Genomic DNA, 19,053 nt, shown 5'->3' on the forward strand with positions numbered 1-19,053 from the left:
CACTTTTGTTGTTGAAGCCCCTTTTAAGAACAGCTCCAGGAAAAGCAAGGCAAGGGAAGTTCACAATGACACACATTGAACTGAACACAATCCATCACCTCTGGAATAATCTGGAAAACGCAGGAGATGTGTTATGTTTGGCTGTCTATATACTTTTGGCCATACAGCTTTTGCCTCTCAGCAAAAGGTCAGAGTTTGATCCTGGTGTTCTTCTCATCCTCATTTCATGCCACATTATCATATCTCTGATCGGATTAAGTTCGAAACACGGCGATGTGCCTCCTCCATTTCTCATTATTAATATTTCTATGTGCAGTGTTTGCTGGTGCCGTGCCAGCTCCAGATGTTGTTTGGTGTCTGTCAGTGAACCATTACTGTCTGAGCCTCAGCCACGCATCTCAATGGCCACATTCATTCCTTCGCACACTCTTTAATCTAATCGAGTTTGTTTTCTCGTTTCTTCCAAGAAGACTTGTTTTCTTTTCATTTTCATGCCTCTCTGGACTCATTCTCCCACATGATGAGCGTGACTGTGAAATCCTGCCATTTTGAAAATGATGACACTGACACTCGATGACAATTATACAAATTTTCATGTTTTGCTCTGTAATTTTAGTGGCGGTTGTGGTTGGAGAAAAATTGTTGTAAACAAATTTCTGCTCTTTGTTCTTCTTCCTTTTCTGCTCTTGGTTTGTTGAATGAACAATTAAACGTATCATAATGTTAAACTAGAGTTACTGTTTGTGATTGTATGCCTCTGCCAGTGTCATCATTTCATCAGTTCATCCTGTTGGACATGATTTCAGTCAATTTAATTAAATTTGATACATTTAATTTCAATTATTTGAGTACACATTTAATGGTGTAAATTTAATTTGTGTTTATTTCAAATGAATTCCACTCCATTTAACTTAATAGAGTAAATTTAATTTTATTTATTTGAATTAATTTAATTTAATTCAATGATCCTGTAAACTATAAGTATAAACGCTAGATATAAAGTTAAGGGTTCACCAAAATGATTGAACTATTCATCCCGAGGGAAACGTGAATATTTCCACCAAATTTCACTGCAATCCATTTAACGGTTGTAGAGAAATTTCTCATGGTGACGCCGGAGGAAAAGTCAGAGGATCAAACGGGGAACCATGAATGTCTCGCAAGTTTTGTGTCAATCCGTCAAGTCGTTGAGATATTTGACTCTGGACAGACAGACAGACAGACAGACAGACAGACAGACAGAGCCATCCCTGGAGCTATACTGCTAGCGTGGCTAAAAATACAGATGTGACCTCAGTGTCCCAGGCCTGGTAATAGTGACTCTGACTGTGCTTTGGGGCGAAACTACAAAATTGCAGACTCAGAATTACAGCTGTCTGCAATATGAGAAATTTTGATATTTCAAATAGCAAAATTATTCAACTGTAGCTTTTTCCTATTTGCTTTTTTAATATCGTATCATGCACAATAGAAAAAAAACTCACATAGATATATAGCCACATTCTTCATATGAATAACTCAGTCTGACCAAACTGGCACAAAACAAAGTATCATTCCAAGGTCAGAGTGTGTGTGTGTGTGTGTGTGTGTGTGTGTGTGTGTGTGTGTGTGTGTGTGTGTGTATTCTTTTTAATGTCCCATTTTCTCAAGCTGCGGTCTGCTGAACGCCTTCAGGCGGGAAACTCTGCTTCAGATGTTGTGTGTTGTGTGGCTCTCAGTGTTTCATTGCTGGGTGTTTGCCACATTCAGACAGCTTCCTCTTCCTGCAGCATCTTTCACATGCCAGATCACTGTGGGCCAGTTCCGCCATCCACTGAGTGGAAAAATCACTAGCGTGGCAATCTGCAGCCACTCAGAAACCAACAGCGCTGAGATAATGTTAATTAATTAGAACACACACACACACGCGCACACACACACACACACACACAGACAGATGGAAACAAGTTACCTCTTTTTCCCTTTTTGCCCTTTTGCTCTCGCTCTGTCTCTGTACACACACACACACACACACACACACACACACACACACGCACGCACACACTCATTCTGCCCACAGCCCTTCAGAGTGTGAACCAAAATGGAAGTGATGTGTTGTGGTTTCAACGCTGCACAAAGCATCTCTGACTCACCAAGAGAGAAATGAGCAGGGACACGAGCACTGCTACACTGTCAGTGTGTGTGTGTGTGTGTGTGTGTGTGTGTGTGTGTGTGTGTGTGTGTGTGTAGAGGAGTGTCATCATGTTACACTCTTGTCAGATATTGTGTGTACGCTCACATCAGACGCTGGGGGCTGGACGTGGAGACAGGCAGGTGTGTTGCCGTTCAGACCTCTTCGCGTCAACTCCAGAGCTCTTCAGAGAAGCTAAGATTACAGATGGACGACAAGAAGCTGCGTAGCGAAAGTTTGGAAACGTCGTGTGTTTTCTGCGTGAGAGCGTGCACGTCCATTTTTACATCCTTACAGTAGAGCTAGAGATTTACCCAAGTACTGTTTATACTTCTACTCCACCTCGATAAAGCTTTTACATATAAAACATATGATTTGCTTTTGAAATATTCATATAATATATTGTGTGTATTAATATGACACTTAAAAGGTGCTTTTCCTTTTATACCGTAAAGTTTATTTTCCTGATAACGCTGCTGTACTTTGACTTTAACACTCTCAGTATCTTTGATCATTTTGAAGAATCGTACACCAATGAAAAACATCAGAGTATTACACTGACTCACACGTGCCAAGACTCTCCATGCACATTACCCACAATGCCAGAGGGCAGGGCAGCATATGACAACAAGCAGAAGAGTTGACTTTTGTGGTCCTCGTCCCCTGCACCCTGTTATTCCGCTGTCTGTCCGTCCTTCTGTTCCCTCCCTTCATCGCAGATCAGTCCGCCGCTGCACGGCTCGGTGACGGAGTCGAGTTGACACCTTGTTCACATCTCCTGGACTCAGAGACAGAAACAGCTGAGTCACAGAGTCGGGACGCCGTGGTCGGATAACAACAGCGGTGGTCTAACAAACCGGACCCAGGCAGACAGCGGTTTGTACTGAGCTAGAACGGGCTGAGTTTTAACGACACTGCGATAAGTTAATCCTCAGTCTAGTGCTTTTCAGAGCGAGAACTGAGGGCGTCTGCCAAGTGGACGGGATCTGTGAGGAATTTGACCTGTTTAATTCGTAGACTGTAAAAGAAAGTGCAGGCGGGGAGGAGAGTTATGTTTCTCACCACCACGTAAACAACATGCAGAAGAACAAGTGAGAGGAAAACTAGAAACAGCACTCACCAGTTCATTCTTGACCAGTTTGACAAACTACGACCACTTATAAGGCCTTTTCCAGAGCTTTCAACCATATCAGAAAAGTCTTCATCAGCAGATTTGGTTTATCCAGTCGTCACGGAGGTGGACAAGCTTAGTAGCTGTTCTGATTTTACTCACTTTTAGGGATGTTTACACTCACCTCATCTTGAAAGCTGTGACAAAAGCCAGTAAGTGGACCTTGAGTCGAGGATTTCTATTTTCAAAGTCAAGAGTCAACTTTCTTGTTCAGCTTTTAAGACAAGAATTTGATACATAACGACTGACTAATGCTTATAGCTTGCGTGTCAACAGATCTTTCCTTATTGACCACTGATGAAGACCATGTGATACAGCTGAAAGGTCTAGACTGAACTTTCACGCTTCACTTTTTACAGATGACAGCTCCAACAAAAAGCCAGTAAGTGATGGCACTCGGTGAATACAGGATGTTCAGCTTTAGTGCAGTCACTTGGCTTCATCTCCTCCGACTTTCCATCAAAGTTTCCGTCTAAGACTGAAGTAAACCAGGATGTCAGATTGAATATCAATATGCTCCATTTGTTATAAACTCTGTTTACTTTACAACACAGCGACTGATTTCAAAGATTAGATTTAGATTAATATAGTTCCTGCAAGGCTGCTGTTTGTTTCATTTCATGTAAGTGCGGTATAAACATCAGCTTTTAGAAACATGAAACTTGTTTCAGAGGAAGAAAATCCATTTAAAACTGAAGTTATGTTTTGGAGAATAATCAGCAGTAATCTAAAGGAAACATGGTTTCTTCTCCGTCCTCCTGTTGATAAAATTGTCTGTGAAGCCTCCAAATCAAATGTTCTTTTCTTCACATTTCATTTACCTAATTCAATTTTGATAATTATGCTTTCATTAACGTCTTAATAAACCTACGGGTCATTGAGTGGGTGTGTTATGTGTCAACCTGTATTCATGCAGAAGCCTCCAGCCCACAACTTATGCTATTAATGAATGCTCTAAATGTAATTTCTTCACTGTTTTAAAAGAAAAACTGAGCAAGAAGCTGAATGCATTATATATTTTTTTTGGCATGAAACAGATCTGTAATTAAAAGTTTAGTTTTATTTTAATGCCAATAAGTGGCAACGCGCCCTGTTATGTGTGTGGTTTAAAGAAAGACAGGAGGAGATCGAGTAGAAAGGGACAAGCGAGAACTCCCAGATCAGAGCCCATCCACTGGAGCAGACACTTCATAAAAATGTTTTGACACCAACATCTGTTCAAGACGCCGCGCGTCAGCTGACGTCTCCTGATCTCCTTGCAGCTGTCTCTCCATGTCTCGCTCTCTCTCTCTCTGTCTCTCTCCTTTCCACCGTCATCACAGAATTTCACTGTGTCTGAAACACTGAGGTGAGATCACACAATACAAACTCCCTGTACCTGAAAATCTGTGAACATGTGAGAGCGTCTGTCTGTCAGCCTGCAGATGTGCCTCGCAACTTAGTCTATATGTGTGTGCATGGAATGAATATACACTGTCAGGAAAGAAGAGGGAAATTAATCAGTTTACATCACTTTATAACCCATAAAATAACTAACACTTTAGAATAAGACTACCCTTATAGAGGATTCATAAATGGTTTAAAATGAGGTTATTATTCGGTTGTTAACACTTTCTAATTCGTGAAGAAACAGTTTTAACACAGTTTCATACATTGATGCAGGCTCACTATTTGGCAAGATCAAGTTAATGCTTACTACTCATTAATCTTACTAATGAGTTACTATCATTTATAACTGGTAAAAGGAGCCTTATTGTAAAGTGTAAAATACATAATCATTTATTAATGAGTTACTATATTATTTATAACTGGTAATAAGACTCCCTTTTACCAGTTATAAATACAGTAGATATATATGGACCCACTTTTTGGCAAGCAACAGGTCAGTGTTGCCCTTTTTAATCTAATGTGTTATAACAGCTTATATAAATGATTTATAAAGTGTTAACAAGCTAATTAATGAACTAGTTATAAACCATTCATAAATCCTTTATAAGGGTAGTCTTATTGTAAAGTGGTACCTGGATTTGTAAAGAATAGTCATACACATTAATCAGACTTCCATTTCATTACTTAATCAGTATTACTTCTTATAAAAATCTAATGCTTTTGCTTATAAACCATAAAGCACTGAAATGAGAGACAGAAAAGAACAATCAGTTGTTGTCACATTTCAATCCTCAGCAGCCACTGCTTCACCCCCACCCCCAGTATATGCACTTAGACACTCAACCCACAGTCCTTTCCTGTCTCACCATATATATATATACACACACACACACATATATATATATATATATATATATATATATATATATATATATATATATATATATATGCGTGTGTGTGTGTACAGTATAAGTATAAGCATGCACCACCAGGTCATCTTGCAGAACGAGCTTCTAGACAGAGACACAGAGTGTGAAAGCAGGAAGGGAGTGATGGATGTGTGTGCGAGAGGAGGTGAGAGAAGGAGGGAGAATATGGTTTAAGTATTTTATTTTATTTTTTCTTTACTGAGGGGGAGCGATGGTGAAGTGAGAGACGTGTAAAGTGGGGGGATGACAGGTGTGACGATCACACCTCTGGATGACTAATCCATCCTCCGCCATCGGTAAATTAATCTGTTAAACGATGAGAGGCCTGGGTGATTGACAGACGGGTGGATGCATACAGGAAATGGGTTGAGGTAATACATTTCCTCTTCTATTATAAGTCAACCTTGGTTTCTAAACACCAACCAATGATGGGTAAGCGCATTGACGCTCTCTGCAGCACTGCAAGACCAGAATCAATTTTGCTAAACATACAATAAACATTAATAAACATTATAATTGTGATTTCCACTTTAGTCAAATGAGCTGCATGAGAAATTACATTTCACATATGAATCCTAGCTTCGATTGCCAGCATCTGGAGGTATTTTTTCCCAAATTATTTCGCAGAAACCAGCTGGTTTGGGTTTGAGCTGACCAAAGATGAGCTCAGGTGGTGTTTCTGTTCATGTATTGCCAAAATGTATATTTGGATGGGGCATAATTGTAGGTTTTGCTGAAGAGATTCTCCCATTTTACTCCCTTGTGCTTGAATATTTTATGGTAATTATTCTGAGGTATCTGTCGGTGTGAAGCAGAGAGAACAACAGGCTGCAGCAGATAACAAGACACCAGATCTCTTTCTCCAAGCTCCCACTGAGCTCACCTGCATGTGAATGTGTGTGTGTGTGTGTGTGTGTGTGTGTGTGTGTCGGCGTGAGAAAGAGGGCTCAGGGTGTCCCTATGGATAGTATGAAGCTTTGTCTCTGAGCCCCCCTAGAGTAGGATAGGGTCGGATTGAGATTCAAGTTCGCCGCCATCAAGGACACATCCGCAGCTGTGATCACCACACACACATACACACACACACACACACACACACACACACACAGGAGTGCACTTTCAATCTGCATTCAAAGAGGGAGTCTTCAGGGAGAGACAATAGCAGCACATGCATATATTTGGACATGTAATGAGGGCACAGTCCACCAATTAAGGACTGGTGTGTGTGTGTGTGTGTGTGTGTGTGTGTGTGTGTGTGTGTGTGTGTGTGTGTGTGTGTGTGTGTGTGTGTGTGTGTGTGTGTGTGTGTGTGTGAGGACCACTGGTCCCGGCAGGGGATGGAGACGGAACCCAGCGGAGGGGAACCGACCCCATTCAGAGCTGGTAATCCAATTCTGAAAGCTGTCTTTCAGGAGGAGGAGGAGGAGGAGGGTGTGTGTGTGTGTGTGTGTGTGTGTGTGTGTGTGTGTGTGTGTGTGTGTGTGTGTGTGTGTGTGTGTGTGTTCAATCCAGACTGGGTGGGGTGGGGTAGAAGTAGCAGAGAGTAGTTCTTTAATGTGAATGCAAAGCAGGGGAGCGGTCAGATTACTCCCCTCCTCTCTCCTCGAGTAACCGTTCATTTGTTTTGTAAATCCGTGACTCCCACTCTCCGGCCACAGCGCACAGTTAAGAACACTGCCTTAACCCCCCACCCACCCCACTCCCCACCCAGCTCCTCCACCAGCTCTCTGTCCTTCTGTTCGATAACCCAATAACCAAGTACTTTTATCTGAGGCTCGAGTTTCACGCTCCAGCTCTTTGGGATCCTGAACATGACAGAGAAAAAGACCCGAGACAGAGAGAGACGGACACTGAGCCGACGCTATATCTGCACATTAACTGAACATACCTGAACAAAATGAGAAAATATCTCCTATATATTTGTTGTTTGCTTGAAGACTTTATGGGAATGGTTTATTATCTTCAACATTCATGTGTTTTTTTTTTTTTAATAACATTACTCAACAAAGAAGGCTTGTCGAGGACGCTGGAGCGAATAAAGACAGGAGAAGCATCCACACTTTGATCTGTGCAATGTTCATTTACCAAGGCCAACTTATTACAAAAACATTTGAAAATCTGAGTTATAAAATGAAAACAAATACCATCGGAAAACGCTCTGTCGCTGTGACATGATCTGTACAACTTTCTAACAAGTCACTCCTTATAATTTATTACTTTCCACGATATTAATGGTTCATAAAACATTTGAAAACAAGTTATAAACCATTATTGAGAACAGTTTCGAGGTTGCCAGGTTGTGAACAAGCTATTTCTGGTGAAACATCACGTTATTAATAAATGCTCATCTTCTAATAAGCCATCATGTCTGCAAATATAAAACAACAATTCAAACAACAAGTCTGTACTAAACTATAGATTCTGCATGTAAATAAAGGGTTGTGGGTTTCTCACTTTTCAAAAAGGCCAAAAAGCTGCTAAGTCGTCTGCATGAGGCTGGAAATGTAAATAAATAGTTGATAAATGGTCGTTACCTGAATCCATCAGCTCTACAGTTGTAAATGTAAATAGATAGTAAACAGATGGATCTCTGTCCTGACGGTCTGCAGCTCTTTTCCAGAACGTCCATCGGAGGCTCGAACGAATGAACTAAAGACAGGAGCAAACTCAGCCACTAGTTTTACTCCCAGGTTTCTGTCAGTAGAGGATTTTTTTGAGCTGTGCTCGTCACCACCGTGTGACCTCACATGGACCGACTGTGAAACGTCGGGCCCCTGGGCACTGACGCCCCAGAAGATGTGCCGTGCTACCTCGCCAAGCCCTTTGGCCCCTATGTCAATGTAAACCACAGCAACAAGCATCTTCTTGCAACAAGAAACAGACCAACTTTTACATGTTTGGGGATATAAAAAAGTAAAATCAGTAAAAAAAAAAACGTGAGTTTCGTTGACAAAGTTTGTTGTGGTGAGTTCAGGAAGCACGCAGGAGGAAAGTGAAGTTGAGTCCTCTGAATGATGTATGGACGAATGCTTTGGACTGTTGCATTATTGAAACAAGGCAACAGAAAAGCATGCCCCCTCCTCGATGAAAGATGCACTCCGTCTCACATTCAGTCAGCAACACATCTTGTTTTGAAACACAACATGAATCATAATTGAAAGAAAGCTGCAACTGAGGTGAGATGCATAATTCACTGGTGTTTTGTCAAAGTCTGAGGTGTCAGAGAAATCTTAGATAGAAGACAGAAAGGTGGTGAGAGGAAACGTGATGTATTCACACTTTGATCTTCACTGGTGGTGTCCTTTGAGGATTTACTTTTGCCAACATTATGTTTTTTTTAATAGTTTTTAATCTTCTTTGGCAACAGAAGTGAATTTCTGCAGGTGAAGGCCAGAGGACTGAAGAGAGGCAGGGAATAGAGAGAGAGAGGGAGAGAGGCTGTGAGAAAGACGAACAAGATGACAGAGAGAAAGAAAGAGACAGAAAAAGGGCAGGGAAAATGAAATTGTGTGTGAGAGGGACATTGTGAGAGAGAGAAAAAGAGGGGCTGATAATGAGCAGGGTGAGGGGTCCCCTGTAAGGCCCACCAGGTCTCCACAGGCTGCCGGAAGAATGGAGCGCTGCAACAGAGCGGCCGTTATTTTCTTTGTGAGCCCAGGAAACCGGAGATGCTCCTCCGCTCGACTACTGAGTGACATCAGCCGCTTGGGGAGAAGACACACAAACACACACACACACACACAAACTTCCACTGCACATTAAAACACACTCTCCACAGCCACACAGACACGTAAAGCAAACCAGCAGATCCCCCCCCCACCTCCTCCTCCTCCTCCTCCCGTCCGCTCTCCTGAACGTGCACATGCACCCGACACAGCATGAAATGCCACACGTGCCTACACTCTACCCAAAAAGGCCAGGCCCAAATATGCCATCGTCACATAGCAACTAATTATTCCAACAGGCAGCAGAGGCTCGCTGTGCAGACAGGATGAAAACATACAAATCCTCTTCTACACGCTTTAAATACACATTTTCCTGTGTCTTGTGCCGAACATGTGATCCAGACCCCGTATATGTTTCTTAAAGCTTGGAAGCACAAAGAACATCACCTACATCTGTGCGCGTGTTAAACCTACACCCAGCAGCAAAAAACCACAGCAACTTCCACCACGTGATCCAAAGAGCCAGGTGACGTTTCCATTCGCTGTTGTCTGACACCTTCGGGACTTTTCGATTACCCAGCACCAGCTGGGTTTTTAAATAACAGTGATGTCATACTGCTACGTCATGCTCATCATATGTAAGAAAAAAGTATTGTGAAAAAAATATTGTATAAGGATGTTTTCATAGTCTCATGCAGCTTACTTTCACAATATACAGACGCACACACACACACACACACACACAGCCATCCTTGAACCCTCTAAATGGCTAAATATGTGCATATACTGCTGTTCCAATTACCCTCCTGTCTTCCTCCTCTGCTCTTTTATCTGCGGGTGCAGTCAGGTCTGTGTGAGGTTTAATGAAAGTGAGACAGGCCGCTGTCATCTCTCTGACACTGCCTGCTGTCGCCTTCTCATTACACTGTTACAGCAACAACAAAAGAAAAGAGGAAAGAAAAGAAAAAGTCCTCTGTGAGGCCACAGGCGATAAGTACGACACCCCCTTTGTAACTGTAAACACAACATATGATAAATATGCTGCTTTCAACATTCAGACATTATGAACATGTGACGTAATTTGGTGAAATGAGTGTGAAGCAGCTGCGAGCTCTGTGCATGACAAGTAGGAGAAACACAGAGCTCTACATTTTCCACGCACCAAAGAATTACATGAAGGCAGAATGATGGAGGACAGTCTGACTTTGAAATGAAGAAACAAAGGGAAATAAAGGTGAGTTCACTTAAGTTTTTTTACCCACAGTTAATCTTATCTCGCTAGGATCAAAATAATACTGAAATCCTAACTGGATTTGTTGCCGAAACTGAATTGTTAGCTGCACGCAACAGACAGGTGCACAGTAATACAGACCCACTCATTTTAAAAGCCCTGCAAACCTGGACAGATATCTTGGCTGATTCTGAAACTGAAATTAAAATAATTCTTACTTAGACAGAAATAAATATCTCCTTGCTGTTTGTTATTGGTCAAAAATTGTGATTTCCAAAAGGTGTAACTATTAATTACCTCTGTGCAGTGGCATTGACGCTGATTTAGTGTGAATCACAAATTCAGACTGATGATTACTCACGGAGGAATGTGTGGGGTGCTTGTTACTGCACCCGTGAAAGAAATAGCTCATGATAACTAAACCACCCATACAGGCTTTTTTTCATGACATGTCACAGCACGGATCGCACAGGTGTAATTACAAACACCAACAACATGTCGCGTGACATTTATGATGCATGACATTTTGACCCAATGATAATCAGGCGATTACAAAAGTCAGTTGTGTCTGTTCAAGTGTTCGTGCTCTGGTGGCGCTAGAGAAAAACACAGGAGATCTTGAAAGTCAACAAAGTCATTCAGGACTCACAGATAAATTAATAAATTAGTAAATAAATAGTCATTGAGATCTTTAAGTCTGGATCAAAGTGGTGGACCGACCAAATTTCAGTCAGGCTTTCAGTTGGGCAGATCTACGCTGCTAATTAATGATGTGAGTTCATTAAAGTGACCACACTAGTGAAGAAAGATGAAGGAATAAAAGGCGTAACTGAGTCTGAAGAAGGTCAACCACAGACTGATCACACCCACAGAAGAGGTCAAATCACGCAAGTGAAAACACTGGTCCTACTGTCGGTCTATAGCGACTTCAAAAGTTAAACATTATGACCGCAGGTTGTCCCCGAGTCTCCGTTATGTAAGAATCAATGTCAGCTGATGAGATGATAACTGCACATAATGAGGAAAACTTTGTTTGTGGATTGAACAAGTAAGCTGAATATATATATATATATTATATATATATATATATATATACAGTATGTACAGTACCAGTCAAAAGTTTGGACACACTCTCCCTTTTTAATGGTACATAAATTAAGCGTACTTGTTTCATGTCAAGCTAACAAAACACAAACCCAGTGGTGTTTATTCCTCATTATGTGCAGTTATCATCTCATCAGGTGACATTGATTCTTATATAGCGTAGACTGCAGGCGATGCTGATGTCGCCTGACTCATTACTGAACATCCCCGCTGAAAAATAAAGGCTTTGTATCTGTTTCTGCTCAGTCAGGCAGTCAGTCATGCTTTATTTTAAAAAGACTCTTAATGAATAGGAATATATATCTATATATATATATATATTAAAAAAAAGGGTCCAGTTTTGTGCAACAGACAAATTTAGACATCAAAGTTTATTTATGAGATCTAAGCCAAATTAAAGTTTATCATAGTCTGATCAACCTCAGACTGTTTGTGTCAGGTGAAAAACATCGATCTTCAAAGTGTCAGCGTTTCAAGAACAACATCAAACAGGGACGTTTTTATGGGATCTCTGGGTTTCTTCTCAAATGTCAGATTTTTTTCTATCCACAGATGGACCAGCTGCTTCTTAACCAGCCTTAAATCTGTTCAATCTTAAATTCAATTATATCACACATGGTTTTCAACAATACATGCCACTGATACTATGGCATTATGGTATCGCTCTGCCTTGGGCTTTAGATGATTTAAACTGAAAAGAAAAAGAGAAGTTATCTTCCCCAACTTCAGTCTGTGGCATTTCTTATGCTCTTTGTAGCTCTGTACACCTACACACTCAGTCTTGCGCTGGTCTTGCTTTCCTGCTTGATGTTTGGAGCTAATGAATGTTTATGGAGGAGGTTCCACAACCAGCCAATGATAACGGCACAAACCTGACAACTCGCTTAACAAATTCAGGCACACATGCAATCGCAAGGACATAAAATTCACTACAGACGAGACAAAAGAAAACGCACGCCACCTCAAATGTACGACTCATGCAGCGTATCATATAGAACATATACGTCTTCACACATACAGAAGTACACACACATCGCCACTCAGTTCGCTGCTTTCAAGCCAACATATAGATTTACCAACATCAGTATGCAAACTCATATTCACTGTGGACGCCGCGCAGCTTCAAGTCTCTGACACACACTCACAGGAACGTCTCTCATCGATATCGAGCGGGCTTCACTCTGCAGAGAACAAAGTGTTTGTTTTATTTTAGATCACAGCTCCTGTGTGGGCTCAGGGTCAGAGAGTGGTGCACTGCAGAGGGAAGTATGAGGCGTGCTTTGAACTGTGGTCATGGGAGTCTTAGTGAAAACAACAGGGCTGTAGGTGGAGGCTTTTAGGTTTTGCAGCCAATTCAGCCACTGGAGCCACTGGAGCCCCTGCAGCGCGGTAAAGACGAGGGTTGTGCGTGTGTGTTTTTTACATGTGCATTTTATTCCAGTGTGTGTCCGTGTATTGCTTTGTTTCCTGTTGCGTAAATGCGGGATGCCACATCTGCGGGAAAGTTTACCTCCATATATGCAGGTAAGAGAAAGTCCAGTACAGGCGAGGTTGAAGAGGATGTCCGTGCTGCTGTATGATTGCATGTGTGTGTGATCAGCACAGGCATCCGGCGCACAACACACAAATGGCTCGATAGTACATGATTTCTAAATGTCTTTTCCTTACAACTCTGTCTCTTCCCTTTTTAACGTCTTTTTTAACAAAAGCTTTACTGCAAGGTTGTTCTTTGCATCACAGTCCATCATATTTAGCATTTTTCTTTGACATATTTGACATATTTCTTCATTTTAAAGCAGCTATTTGTTTTGCTACATAGCAGGTGTTTACTTACCTATCTTACCAAGGGCTTCAGCCATCATTGCATTTATAATGCAAGAGGTTATAAGGCGCCCTCTGAGCAGCGCTACTTCCTAAGAGCAGAATGGACAGTACAGTGACTCGGTATCGGAAAATGATGAGACAGTCTGATGTTTGATGCTGAACTCATAACGATTTTTCTAGACTGGTAAGTAAACAGCTGTTGATGCTAACTTTGGCTATGTAGCGATAGCAAAACTTAGAAATAGCTCTTTTAAGCCTTTTTTAGATTTATTTTCACAACTCAAAAAGGTCATTATTGGACTTTTTTTGGTCCAAATTCTTCCTTTCCAAGAGCAAAAGGTTGTAGTTTTGCCAAATAAATCATGGTTATGGTTTGAACTGTTTTGCTGTGTGATGTATTTTTCTCAACTTTCTCAAATTGTGGTTGGTTATCTGGGTGTGGTCATCAGTGTTTGGTTTTGTTTGTTGTCTTGCATGTATCAGCAAAAAGTCAAAATGAGTTTGCAGGGTGAACACAAGCTTAGGTGAAAAGTTTGGAAAGAACCGGTGGATCAGTCGCCTTAGGCCTCACTGTGGAGGTTTTCTAGATATGTGCAACTGGAAGGACACCAAGAACAGGGAGGGATTATACTTCCTATTTGTCCTCAGAACTTCTGGGTTATATTGCTGAGTCTGGAACCGGAAAATAGATGGACAGATGCCGGTGCAGCTGTAGTAGCAAATGCTTTTTGCAATCCTAATCCCTTGGAATTATGTCCATATTGGGCAATTCTTGATTTATGTCCAATGTCCTCCACGCTCTACCCCCCCCAGACTGTCTTCCTGCTGTCTCCCTCAGGTTTTCTCCGGCCAATATTCTTTCCAGCCTTTTCTCACTGCTGGCCTCTGCATTTGCATACACAGACAGCTTTGAAGGTAGACTCCCCTGTGATGTTGTTTAATTAAGGCTTTTGAGAATCTGACTGTCTGTGCATGTCACTTTTTTGAGTCCAGGCAAACGTTTTCGAGAAGCTCTGTTTTCATGCGATGCCTTTGCGTGCGTGTGCGTGTGCTCGTGCAGGAGTACTTGTTTATTTCATGTTTATGCAGAGCTCATCTAGCTCCTCTCTTTCCCCCTCAGGCCTGCCTACACAACCCAAACACACACACACACACACATTAGAGAGAGAGAGAGAGGGAGGGATGGGGGCTAATTAAGTCAGAAATAAGACCTAACCTCCATCCTTTCACTGGTTTATATGAACTAAAACAACAAATAACATCGGCTGATGGCTGTCCATCCATCTGTCCATCCGTCTGCCCCTGCGGCTAAAACATGATCACAGTCCTGGCTGTCCGCTGTGCGTGATCATAGCTGACTGAAGTCCGCTCAACATGGAGGGTCAGGCTTCCCTCTCATCGCCAGATCACATCATCATTTCATCATTTCTTCCCTTCATCTGTTCAGCCCCTCTGTGCGAACATCTCTGTGTGAGAGCCTACATTATGTCCAGAGACAGACGAGGAAATTGTTTTCATGGTGTTGAAAAAAAACACAAAATTGACAGGAGAGGTGCGTGGCCCTCTGAGGTGCACACACAAGAAAAACTGCATCGCTCACAAACAACAAAACTAGGCAAAAAGAAAACTGCTAAACTTAACAGAACCAATATTTCAAGCTGGTTTCATCAAGTTTTCTGGAAAAACTGATAAAAAAAACTGTAGCCCTTGCAAACACTTATGTGAGGCTTTGTAGACTAAATAACCCAACATGGTTTCATCAAATTTTTCCAATAGCAGCAGAAACAGATTCAGTTTTGTGGACCCAAACTATGTAAAGTCTGTTTATAAGTCTACAAGTCTGTTACAAATTTTACTATTATGATTGTAACCATATTGGACAATTCTTTTTACTATCCAGTGCCTCCATTTATCTACAATATCTCTGCATGATAAGCATGATTTGGTTAAGGATTGGGAAAGATTGTTAATTAATTAATAATTGTGGTTTAATTAATTGTGGTTAACAAAAGGAGCAATGTTAACAACAAGCAAACTCTGGTTTTCCTGCATGAAATTCACCCGTCCATCGACCCCCACACCCTTACTTTGCTCCTGCAGAGCTCACTAACATTGGCGCTGGATGCAAATCACAAAGTGCCGCATCACCTGCTCCGAGCAAAATTCCTGCAAGTTAATAATGTTGAGGTGAGGTGGTAAACTACTTTGGTTTGTTGGAGTCATTATTTTGTTCTGTTGACAATTAACCAAAGTCATTCATCTCATTTTAAAGTCTGCAGTCGTCCTCGGTTTGTTCCCGCCTTCCACCAGACCTCTCCGCTTCACACCCACTGCTTCACACACACCTCCTCCCAATTCCCTCATCAGCTCCCTCCCGGTATAAACAGTATACACAAGCTCTTTAGTCATTGTTCCCTGCCAGATTGTCTATTGTCCCATCCAAGCATTATGATTGTAGCCCTGTTTAGCCCCTAACCCTGTTGCTGACCGCTTTAACAAATAAAGCTTTTGCTTCACCACTCCTGCCTCCCAGCTCTGCTTGTTTTACTCACAAAGACTTTGGTTGAAGCAACTAAAACTACAACTGAGCTCATTTGTTTGTGTTTTATGTTTTATTAATAAAACTGTAGAATACATTTCTTACTCCGTGTAGAAAATGTTAACACACCCGCCCACAATTCACCTCCAAGCACCATTTCATCTGATTGCTCAGTGGTTTCTTCACATAACACTTTGATGATTTAGAAACACATTTATCTCACATATTTAAAGTCTGACATACAAAGAAATGTTCTAATGGAACAGGTGCAATGATCTAAACCGGTGGTTCTCAAACCTTTTCACATCAAGGATCCCTAAACTGACAGAAAGTAGACCACAGACCGGACCCCCGTTTGATTAGATTTTATCCCAGGACCCCCCCATCTGGTAGATTTTAGATTATGGTAACAGTTTGAAACCCATGACCAAAATTGTCACACATTCTGTCAATTAGTTATATATACATATATATGAAATTGAAGTGAAAAAATATGATTTCTCTTTTTGCTTTGGACCATCAGGAACCCCCTCAAGGACCCCTGGGGGTCCCCCGACCCCACTTTGAGAACCAATGATCTAAACCTTCATGTTCACTCCGGCAGCAGGTTGACTCAGTTGAACCTGGACATCAGCTCACCTAAATAATAAAATTTTATTATCTAATGAAGTTTTTTTTTTCTGTGGTTCTTTGATTTTAACAGTGAAGATTTCTTTCTTCATTTCTGCCTCAGAGAAACACATGTAAAACTAGAAATTCTCTCTCTGCCGAGGAGAGATCGAAAGCAAGAATAAATGGTAGATTTGATGCCAGTGGCACCTCTGAGCCGAGCGGAGCGGCTATTCAGAGACGGGATGAGCGCACATTATCAGGGATAAGCTGCTCTAACAGCCCACCCAGCCAGCCTCCTGCGCTCCTGCATTGTTCCAACACGCTCTGACTCACAAAAGGCAAAAAATACATTGAAACCTCGGGGCCGCGGTGCCTCCTTGCTCTCTGTGACTCACAAAGCTGGACTACATTTAGCCCGCAACATCCGCCGCCAACACAGCCTGACAAAAGAGCTGCGTGCATCCTCCTGCTGGTGTTAAAGCTGAACTGTTAAGGCAGTGCATGGAAGGAGGGGTGGGGGGGCTGGTAACTGAAGTAGACACTGAGATATTAGGAAACAGGTAACTAGAGTGCAATACTTATAAAAGGATCAGTGGCAAGTTTGGTTTGATTACAGTTTAAGAGAATTGATTCTTTTATCCCGGAGAATTAATATCCAGAAATTATTTTTCTTGGAATGATGGATTTATGGCTTCAGTTTTAATCTTGGCTTCCACATTTTTGTTCCAGTCTTTTAGTGCAAGCCTGAGTCCAAATGTTCAGTGTTTTTACATCCAGTCTCATGTCAAATCAAGTCTTTAGAGACTTGAGACCATTAATGTCCGTCTCAGCTCCATTTGAGCAAGACCAGAGAGCTGGTCCAAGTCAGGTCTCTAGCCTTCATAAGGAAAGTCAAGATATAAGTCTTACAGGTCTCTGAATGAGGCTTGAATGGTTTTGTTCTCCAGGTCAAAACAAGGTCAAATCTTCACAAGGTCAATGGGTCAGTGTGGTCAAGTCCAAGTCGACTCAAATCTATGAGGCTCATGTCTTTAGAAAGAAGTCTGTCTCAAGTCTCAAGTGTATCAGAGCAAGTCCCAAGTCAAGTTAAAGAAGGGCAGGTACAAGTCTTTCAGGTCTCTGAATAAGACCTCAGTGTTTTTTCCTCTGCTGTCTCATCCATTCTTTAGACGACCAGGTCGTAATTCATGTGATTTAAATCAGACTCAAGTCCTCTGTTTGTTTGATGTGTTGATCATCACCAGTGAGTATTTGAACAAGCAGATTTGTCTCTCTGGTTTGACGTCAAGACAGAAATATGATCGGGTGATGTCTAGAGGCAACAAAACACCAACAAGCCATTTCATTGTGAAAATGTTTTCCCACATTTTGCTTTAACTGTCAGATGACAGTAAAGTGAGGATTTTACTTATTCATAGGGTGGCTGAAATCACTCTGTGGCTATTATTAGAGTTGGTGTTTAAGTATAAACATAATTAACCCCGGGGCCATGATTTTCTCTGTGATTACAGCAACGTGAGCCAACGAGCTGGAACACATAAAGGCAGGAAATGCACTTTCTCCTCCATGATGAATAGGTGCCTGACATTTTAGGCCCAATCATAGTGCAATCAAGGCAAAGCACTTGAGTTAAGCTATGACAATTCACTGCCTGCAATTTACCCACAGTTCCACTTGTGCACTTTCAAATGAATAATCCAATGAATTGCTGCAGAGAGCAGCATGTGCACGACACATAAATACATGGTTATGGAAATAATGAAATCCATCGTGGTGGAGTGTTTCGGCTTGAATTTCCCTCAGCGGGAGTTCCCGTGTGTGTTTGTTGCATTGTTGGTGTTTGAGGTCTCATTTTGGTTTTTTGTGTCGCGAGGGACTCTGTTTGTTTGAGTCTGAGAGGCTCTTGTGTGCAAGTGTAAAAGCCTATTTATACATTAACAAGAGATGTAATGCATTTGGGTGCACGCTGCAGGGCTGCATGTTAGCCTGTGTGTTATTAGGGAGTTGAATATGATCTTGTGAGTGGTAGCCAGATCTCCCGAGTGATTGGACATTTTGTTCCCCGCTCTGTTATTGTCTCTCTCTCTCTCTCCTATTAGCTGGTTCCTGTAATGCAGGATAGACAGCAACTTGTGATTGTGAAAATAAGTGATTACCAGTGTTGCTAATAACAAATGTAATTTACCCACCCATTTACCAACAAGCCATTTCATTGTGAAAATGAAATGACACGTCAGCACACGGTTTGACCCGGTGAGCTGGCTCCAGGATTTAAGAGTCCTCAGCCGTCAGCCACGCCTTTTGCTCCTCCAGGAGGGTAACCACGGCAACTCAAAGACAAAGAGACAAATGATTAACATAACAGAAAATCGCCTGTGTAACCCCGTGGTGTTAAAACATGTGCACTGCATATAAAACA

This window comes from Seriola aureovittata, chromosome 23 (genome assembly GCF_021018895.1).
Source record: "Seriola aureovittata isolate HTS-2021-v1 ecotype China chromosome 23, ASM2101889v1, whole genome shotgun sequence".
NCBI lineage: Eukaryota > Metazoa > Chordata > Actinopteri > Carangiformes > Carangidae > Seriola > Seriola aureovittata.